The sequence below is a fragment of the Myodes glareolus genome, chromosome 22 (assembly GCF_982192425.1).
Source record: "Myodes glareolus chromosome 22, mMyoGla1.1, whole genome shotgun sequence".
NCBI classification, from domain to species: domain Eukaryota; kingdom Metazoa; phylum Chordata; class Mammalia; order Rodentia; family Cricetidae; genus Myodes; species Myodes glareolus.
The window spans coordinates 11771003-11779885 of NC_142047.1; the positions used below are offsets into that span (position 1 = coordinate 11771003).

At 41.5% G+C, this 8883-nt stretch overlaps 1 pseudogene; it reads left to right on the forward strand.

The window, feature by feature from the left end:
• The first annotated feature begins 7999 nt into the window (after positions 1–7999).
• Positions 8000–8437, forward strand: LOC146891459 (small ribosomal subunit protein eS19 pseudogene; annotated as a pseudogene).
• Positions 8438–8883: the final 446 nt, after the last annotated feature.

Sequence of the window (8883 nt, forward strand, 5' to 3'; positions counted from 1 at the left end):
AGGCATCAGCATCACTGATTTCAAGCTGTACTATAGAGCTATAATGATAAAAACTGCATGACACTGGAATAAAAACAGACACGTTGATAAATAGATTGAAATTGAAGACCCAGACATAAGCAGACATATAGGCAGGGGTGACCAGTCTAGGCTAGAACACTGGATTAGGGTCCCAGGGTAGACCTGGTGGCTTGGGGAGAAGGTGTGATTGGTCTCACAAGACTCGACCTTGAAGAATCACATAAGAGATCTGACTAGGAGGAGAGTTTGGGTGTCTCAGAAGGGACCTGTGGTTGACTGCAGGGTAGTCAGGGTGTCCAGACTAGGCTGGGATACTAAGTGTAGGATCTGGGGTAGTTGCCGTGGGTTTGGGAGAAGAGATGGATGGGAAGGGTCAGGGAGAAACACCAGGCTAGACTCTTAAGAAAGGTGTGGGAAGTCTGACTGGGTGGAGAGGTTGGATGCAGCACAGATGGGACCAGAGAATCTCTTAAAAACAGTTTTCTTGAGCCAGGCAGTGTTGGCGCACGCCTTTAATCCCAGCACTCAGGAGGCAGAGGCAGGTGGATCTTTGTGAGTTCAAGGCCAGCCTGGTCTACAAGAGTTAGTTCCAGGACAGACTCCAAAAAAAGCTACAGGGAAACCCTGTCTCGAAAAGAAAAGAAAAAAACAGTTTTCTTTTGTAGTAGGCCCTAAAGAGCTTTGTGTAGATGCCCAGGAGTGGTTATGGTCGTGCGGCCGTTCTACTTCCAGTGTTTGGAGAAGCTCTAAGATTGGTGCACAAAGTGTCCGCACTAGTGGACATTTCTCCCCAACCACGTGCAAACACTGTTGTATCCTCACGTCCACCCCAGCTTGTTGCCGTTGTATGCCCAGTGATGAGCAGTCTGATTAGGTGAGATGGAAAATTAGTAGAGTTTTCGCCTGAAATTCCTGATGGCTAAAGATGTTGGACACTTAAAAATGCTCATTAGCCAGTTGTTTTTCTTCTTTTGGGAATTTCCATTTATATCCATAGCTCATTTTTCTGGGTTGTTTATTGTCTTGCTGTTTGAATTTTATGCACATTGTATATTTGGGATATCTAAGTCTCTAAATCTATGATGGTTTACAGTTGCTTCAGGATAAACAATCTCATTCCTCTGAAGTGAGAGCTATGTTTTTGAGTCAACACAGCCTTTACCACATCTCCTCAGAGGGATAAGCCACTTCCACAACATTCCCCTGGGTAATTACAGCAGCTCCCCCTCCCCACACTGAGACTACCCCATTTGTCATTTAATCAGCTTGATCAGCTGCCAAGCTCTTCCCCTTCTGAGATCTCCCAGTGCTAGATCTCCAGAGTCTCTCCTTCAAACTATCAGTTTCTCAATGTCATTTCCTCATTGCAAGTGTGAACCCTTCAGCTGACCCTTTCAATTGTAAGCATGCATTTCTTCTTTGCTCTTCAGAGACCCCCTGTCCATCCAACCATTTCCCAGTACTGACTGTTTCAAAGAGCTGCCATCATTTGACGTTTTTTTAGCCAAACCCTGATTATAATAACCAACAACAGACCAGAAAATAACATGACATAAATATTTGAAATTTGAGTAAATATCTGAGACTTCTGCCATCCTGTGAGGCAGACAGAAGACTCACTCTATTGCAATGTGTGCAACAGAAGTAGAGATTTAGGTTCAAGAGAAGTAAACACACAGCAGGCTGAGAGACCAGACTGAGGGTCCATATGAAAGAAAGAAATATGTGAAACAATATTTCCACTATGTAATATATTGTGTGTTTCTGTTGTAACTCCTGCTTGTTCTTATCAAATGATTTTTAAATAAATATTACTTTGGGAAAAGAAACCCTGCACTTCTAGAACCTGTTAGCAGCTAAGGCTCCAGCTTAGGACTTGCTGATCACAGGATAAGGCGTGTATGCCCCGGACATCAGCAAGATCCCCTCATGACATCACCTGTAATTACTGTGAATAAATGTTGAAAGGTGTTCTAAAAATGTGACCTACAATGTAAGTCTGCATGATAGGGAACATACTCTCACTTGTCTCATTAACTGTGTGGCCAAAGTAACAGAAACTCCATTGTTCTACCTCAGGTTAGCCCTTTCTCCCCATGTAGTATATACGAAAGAGATACATCCATAATAGAAAATGATGAACATCAAAACAAGATGCCAGTTCACCGGCTATAAGCACACAGGTCCACACCACACCAGTCCAAGGAGTCCTTTTCAGAGACCTCCAGCCAAAAAAAAACAAATTCTGTACCCTCAGCAAAGAAACGAATGGACTTTCTGAACAAGCCAAACCCCAAACAAAGTTGGATCTAAGCTGAAACGGGGAGCACTAGCCTTCCCCAGGAAGAGCACACCCATTGGTTGTCCAATACAAAGGGGCCAGCCCTGAAAATTTACATACAAATAACATTGCACACCCTGAGCAGATTGCATTTATATTTTAGGAGTGTGTGTGTGTGTGTGTGTGTGTGTGTGTGTGTGTGTGTGTGTGTGACCAATTAAAGAAAAAGGTGACTTGAATTAGAAAAAAAGGCGGAGGTGGGTGCATGGTAGACTTGAGGGGAGGACAAGGAAGGGGGAAATTAAGTGATTTTGTTATAAGCTCAAAAAATAAAATTATTTTTAAAGTGTATCAATTTCTGTATTGATCTCCTATCCCCACTATGGTTCCTGCAGTTATTTCAGGATAGGTCTCACACCTGAAGATTAGTGTCTTTTAAAAGTCTCTACTTTTCTAAGGAAGCCATGGGAAGACAATGTGGAGCAGAGCTCACAGAATCCTCTTCTGAGGGGATGCTGGGAGAAAAGATGTCATTAGTCAGGACATCAAATCACATAGCTGATACATCATGCAAGAAATTGTTATAGCCTATCATAAAACTTGTGTCCCAAACAACAGAGCCTTTTCCCACCAGGATATCCCCAAGAACCATGATGTTCACAGTAAACCATGAAGGCATAAATAAAAATCTGGTGTAGATTTAATTTGAGGGCTTAAGTCTTGGAAATCTGAGCACGAATGGCCCTAATCAAGGCATGACTCTCTAAGAACGGTACAGGTTCCTCCATCTGGATTTCTGGGACAGTGGTCCTTGTCATTTCTCATAGTCTGTAAAGAACATAAGAATTATTGCAGGTTTACATTCCTGAATTCAGATGTTATTGGGGAACCTTGAGCATCATGCTAAGAGCATCATCCATCATTGGAGCTTAAGGCCATCATCCCTTGGGAAGATTGGCCAGCCTCCTCGATGTTGATTTTCTGTTGGGGGGTGTGTGTGTGTGTGTGTGTGTGTGTGTGTGTGTGTGTGTGTGCGCGTGTGTGTGTGCATGACTGCAGACGCCCTCAGAGACCAGCAGAGGGTGCTATGTTCTCTGGAGCTGGAGTTACAGGTGCTGTTACCCATCAGTACGGGTGTTGGCGACTCAGCTCTGATCTGTTGTAAGAGCAGTAAGTGCTTTTACTCACTGAGTCATTTCTCCAGCACCTAGAAAAACATTTTATAAGATAAATTTGCTCTGTGATAAAAATGCAAAAAAATACCTGAAATCTGAAACACCAGTATGACATCTTAAAAGTCTTAAAGGCATCATTTATTGTTTATTTGTGAATTTAACCAATGGATTAGATATATGTTGTTTTGTAGCAGATACTTGGAAGCATTTTTGCAAAAGCATTTACTTTTATTTTGGACTCACCAAAGGCGGGATGAAACTTTACCATCTCCATCTCTAGTGTATCTGTGGGAAACTTGGAAAGCTGATAGACAAGTCAGAGACTTCAGTTTGTAACTGTCTTTTTTCAAAAGACACAGTTTTAACCTGGATTGTTAAAACAACCCTGAGCAGCATTGCAGGAAATACCATTCCAGATCTTAAAGTATATTACAAAACCGTAGTAATGAAAACAATATGGCACTGACACAAAAGCAGACAAGGAGACCAATGGAACAAAATCAAAGATCCAAACATGAGGGTTTTTTTTAACTTCAGCCAGTTAATATTTGACAAATATACCAAAATTATAAACTGAAGAAGAAAAAACATCTTCAACAAATGGTGTTTGGTAATTGGATGTCTACAGCCACATGAACAAAATTAGACACTTATCTATCACATGGCACAAAACTAACTCCAAATGTATCAAGCCCTAAACAGGAAATACTGAAAAAGCTAGAAAAAAACATAGGGAGACCCCCTACCTGATACAGGAGTAGGAAAGGGCTTTCTGAATAAGAGTCCTGTACACTAGAATTAAGGTCAATGACTGACAAGTAGGTCTTCATAAAACTAAAAAGCTTTGGGGCAGATAAAAATACAGTCAATTAGTGACTAGGAAGTCCCCAGAATGGCCATAAATCCTTGTCAGCTGAATATCCACAGAGGACTAATATGCCAAATATACAAAAGACTCACAAAACAAAGAGTCAAGAAAAAAGAAGACTCCACTTGACAAAATAAGATTAAGATCTGAACAGAAAGTTCTCAAAAGAAGAAAAACCTGCCTAAGAAATATCTAAAAAGTTGTTCATTATTCTTAGCAATTAGAGAAATGCAAATCAAAACAACTCTGAGATTTCACCTTACCCCAGTCAGAAGGATAAGATCAACAGGACAGCCTACAACAGGAGCTGGAGGGGATGCAGGGAAAAGGCAGCATCCGTTCCCTGGTGCTGGGATTGCAAACTGGTGAAGCCACTCAGAAATTAGGGTGGAAAATTCTCAAGAAGCTAAGAATATGGCCCAGCTATACCAGCCCTTGATGTATGACCACAACACTTGACATTCTACTCCACAGATCCTTGCTCAGCCATGTCCGTTGCTGCTCTGTTCTCCATGGTTGGGAAATGGATACAACCCAAACGACCTAGGAGTGGGGCGTGGATAATGAAGCATTGAGTGAGGTCAGCAAGACCTGAAAGGATGGACGCTGCATGGTCTCCCTCAATCTGAGGCGCCTAGCTCCAAATCTGCAGACGTGAGTGCATGGTCCAGGGCAGCTGCAGAAACCAGGAAAGTAAAACAGGACCATTGCCAGGACGGGGGAGTCTGGGAGTGATAGAGGGGGAGTGATGGGGTACAGTGATCTGATGAAGGAGGTGGGAGGGGGGCTTTTTTGGGAGGATGAGGAGATAAACACAGAAGAAAGGAAGAGGAAAAAAAACAATAAGGATGTCTAAAAGAGCTACAGAGTACCACACTATGAACTATTTACTTTTAAAAAATGTATAATACCCACAACTCTTTCTATGAATATAAAGTTTTAATCAACTTTTCTCATCTTGGCTGCTTGTGACCCCCCAATCACCTGTCTTAGTTAGGGTTTCTGTTCCTATGATGAAACACCATAAGCAAAATGCAAGTCGGGGAGGAAAGGGTTTATTTGGATCATACTTTCATATCACTGTTCATCATCAAAGTAAGTCAGGACAGAAACTCAAACAAGACAGAAACCTGGAGGTAGGAGGAGCTGATACAGAGGCCATGGAGGGGTGCTACTTACTGGTTTGGTCCCCAGGGCTTGTTCAGCCTGCTTTCTTATAGAACCCAGGACTACCAGACCTGGGGTGGCAGCACCCACAATGGACTGGTCCTTTCCCATCAATTACTAATTAAGAAAATACATTATAGGCTTGCCTATACCCCAGTCTTATATTAATATTGATCCTCAGTGACTTTAGTACCCCACTCACCAATAGGTAGGTAATCCAGGCAGAAACTAAACAGATAAATGCTAGAATTTAAAAATGACATTAATCGAATGGACCTAGTGGGTATTTACAGAATATTTCACTCAAACACAAAAGAGTATACCTTCTTCTCAGCAGCTCATGGAACTTTCTCCGTAATTGACCACATACTTAAGTACAAAGCACATCTCATCAGACATAAGAAAACTGAAATAACGCCCTGCATCCTATATGACCACCATGGATTAAAGATGAATATCATCAACAACAGAAAGCTTACAGACTCGTGGAAACCGAACAACTCACTACTGGATGAGAAGTGGGTAAAGACAGAAAGAAATTAAGAACTTTTTAAAAGTGACTGAAAACGACAACACAACATCCCAAACTTATGGAACAGAACAAAGGGACTTCAAAGAGACACGATAATAGCACTAAGTATCTATATAAAGAATTGGAAAGATCTTACATAGCAACGTAACAACACACCTGAAAGCCTAGAACAAAAAGAAGAAATAACATCTGAAAAAGAGTAGATTCAAGAAATAATAATGTTCAGGGCTAAAATCAATAAAATAGAAACAAAAAGTACAAAGAATCAATGAAAGGAAAATTTGTTCATTTAAGAAAATCCATAAGATTGGCAAACCCTTACCTTAACCAAACTAATTAAAATACTGAGAGAAAAGATCAAAAATAGAGGCAAAAGGAACACATCACAACAGCCACTGAGGAAATTCAGAGAATCATCTGATTTTACAAATCTGCACTCCACCAACCAAACTGGAAAACCTAAAAGAAACAGACAAATTTCTTTATATGTGTGTGTGTGTATGTGTATATATATATATATATATATATATATATATATATATACACACATACATACATATGTCCTACCAAGGTTAAATCAAATTAGATAAGCAAAACTAAGCTTGGTGCAAAGCAGATCTCTGAATTCAAAGCTAGCCTTGTCTATAAAGCAAGTTCCGGGACAGCCAGAGCTGCACAGAGAAACTTTGTCTCAAAAACAAACAATCAAACAAAAAAGGTAAGCAATTTAAAGATACTCATAACCATTAGTGAAACAGAAATAGAAAAGTTTCCCACTCAAAAAAGGAAAAGAAAAGAAAAGGAAAGGAAAGAAAAGAAAAGAAAGAAACCCAGGGCAAGATGGATTCAATGTAGAATTCTACCAGACCTATAAAGAAGAATTAATGCCAATATGCCTCAAATTATTCCAGACAATAGAAACTAATGCCCAATTCTCTTTACAGCTCAACAACTACCCTGACACCTAAACCACACAAAGACGCAAAAGTAAAGAAAATTACAAACTTGTTTCCTTTATGAACATAGATACAAAAGTTTTCAATAAAATACTTGCGAACCAAATCCAAGAATATGTCAAAAAGATTATCTGCCTTGATCAAGTTGGCTTCATCTCAGAGATGCATGGTTGGCTAAAGATAAGAAAACTGATAAATGTAATCCGTCACATAAACAGGCTAAAAAACAAAAACCACATGATCATCTCATTAGACTCAGAAAAGGCTCTTGACAGATCCAACATCCATTTATGGTAAGTGCCCTGGAGAGATTGGGAATGTAAGGAATATGTCTCAATAGAATAAAGGCAATTTACAGCAAGCCCACAGCCAACATCAACCTAAACAGAAAGAACTCAAATCATTTCCACTAAAATCAAGAACAAGACAAAGATGAATATTCTTTCTATACTTACTCAATATATTACTTGAAATTTTTGCTAAAGCATTATAACAACTGCAGGAGCTCATGGGGATACAAATAGGAAGGGAAGAAGTCAAAGTATCTTTATTTGCAGGTGATATGATTGTATACATAAATAACTCTAAAAACTCCACCGGAAACTCTTACAGCTGATAGACATTTTCAGTAAGGTAGCAGGATATAAAATTAATATTCCACAATCAGTAGTCTTCCTGTAAACCAATAACAAACAGACTGAGAAAGAAACCAGGAAACAACACCTTCCACAATCCTCTGAAGAGGCAGAGGGGGAAGGGAGGGACGGAGGGAGGAAGGAAAGAAAGAGTGAGAGAGAGGAAGGAAGGAAGGAAGGAAGGAAGGAAGGAAGGAAGGAAGGAAGGAAGGAAGGAAGGAAGGAAGGAAGGAAGGAAGGAAGGAAGACAGGAGAGAGAGAGGGAGGAAGAGAGAGAGCGATCCATTCTATAAGCTCTGTTACTCTAAAGAACCCTGACTAAGGTCGTTCCCTTTCCCCTGGCTGGCAGCGCGGAGGCCGCAGGATGCCTGGCGTTACTGTAAAAGACGTTCACCAGCAGGAGTTCCTCAGAGCTCTGGCAGCCTTCCTCAGAAAGTCCTGGAAGCTGAAAGTCCCCGAATGGGTGGACACAGTCAAGCTGGCCGAACATAAAGAGCTTGCCCCCTGTGATGAGAACTGGTTCTACACACGAGCTGCTTCTACAGCACGGCACCTGTACCTGCGTGGTGGTGCAGGGGTTGGCTCCATGACCAAGATCTATGGAGGATAGCGGAGAAACGGTGTCAGGCCCAGCCACTTCAGCAGAGGCCCCAAGAGTGTGGCCCGCCGCGTTCTCCAAGCCCTGGAGGGGCTGAAAATGGGGGAAAAGGACCAAGATGGGGGCCACAAGCTAACACCTCAGGGACAGAGAGATCTAGACAGGATTGCCGGACAGGTGGCAGCTGCCAACAAGAAGCATTAGAACAAAGGATGCTGGGTTAATAAATTGCCCCATTCATAAAAAAAAAAAAAGAACCCTGACTAATACATCTCCTGACTCATAGATCAGTGTGTCACTCAGCCAGCATCAGAGACGCTTCCTCCAGCAGCAAATAGGACTAATATGGAGATCCACAACTGGACAATGTACAGAAAGTAAGATACTCTCTGTAAAATAAAGAAGAATGCTCAGTTAAGTGGGATGACCCCATCAAATCCCTCCCCTCAGGGCTCAAGGAACTATACAGAAGAAGGGCTAGAAAATTTGTAGGAGCTGGGGTGGTGGATGACAGCAAGGATAGTGTTTCTAGATCCAACAGAACGGAAGCACGTATGAACTTAGAGACTGTGACAGCATGCGTAGGGCCGGCACAGGCCCAAGCCGGATGTGGTGGTGGGGACACAAGCTCCCATCTCCAACCAAGAAGT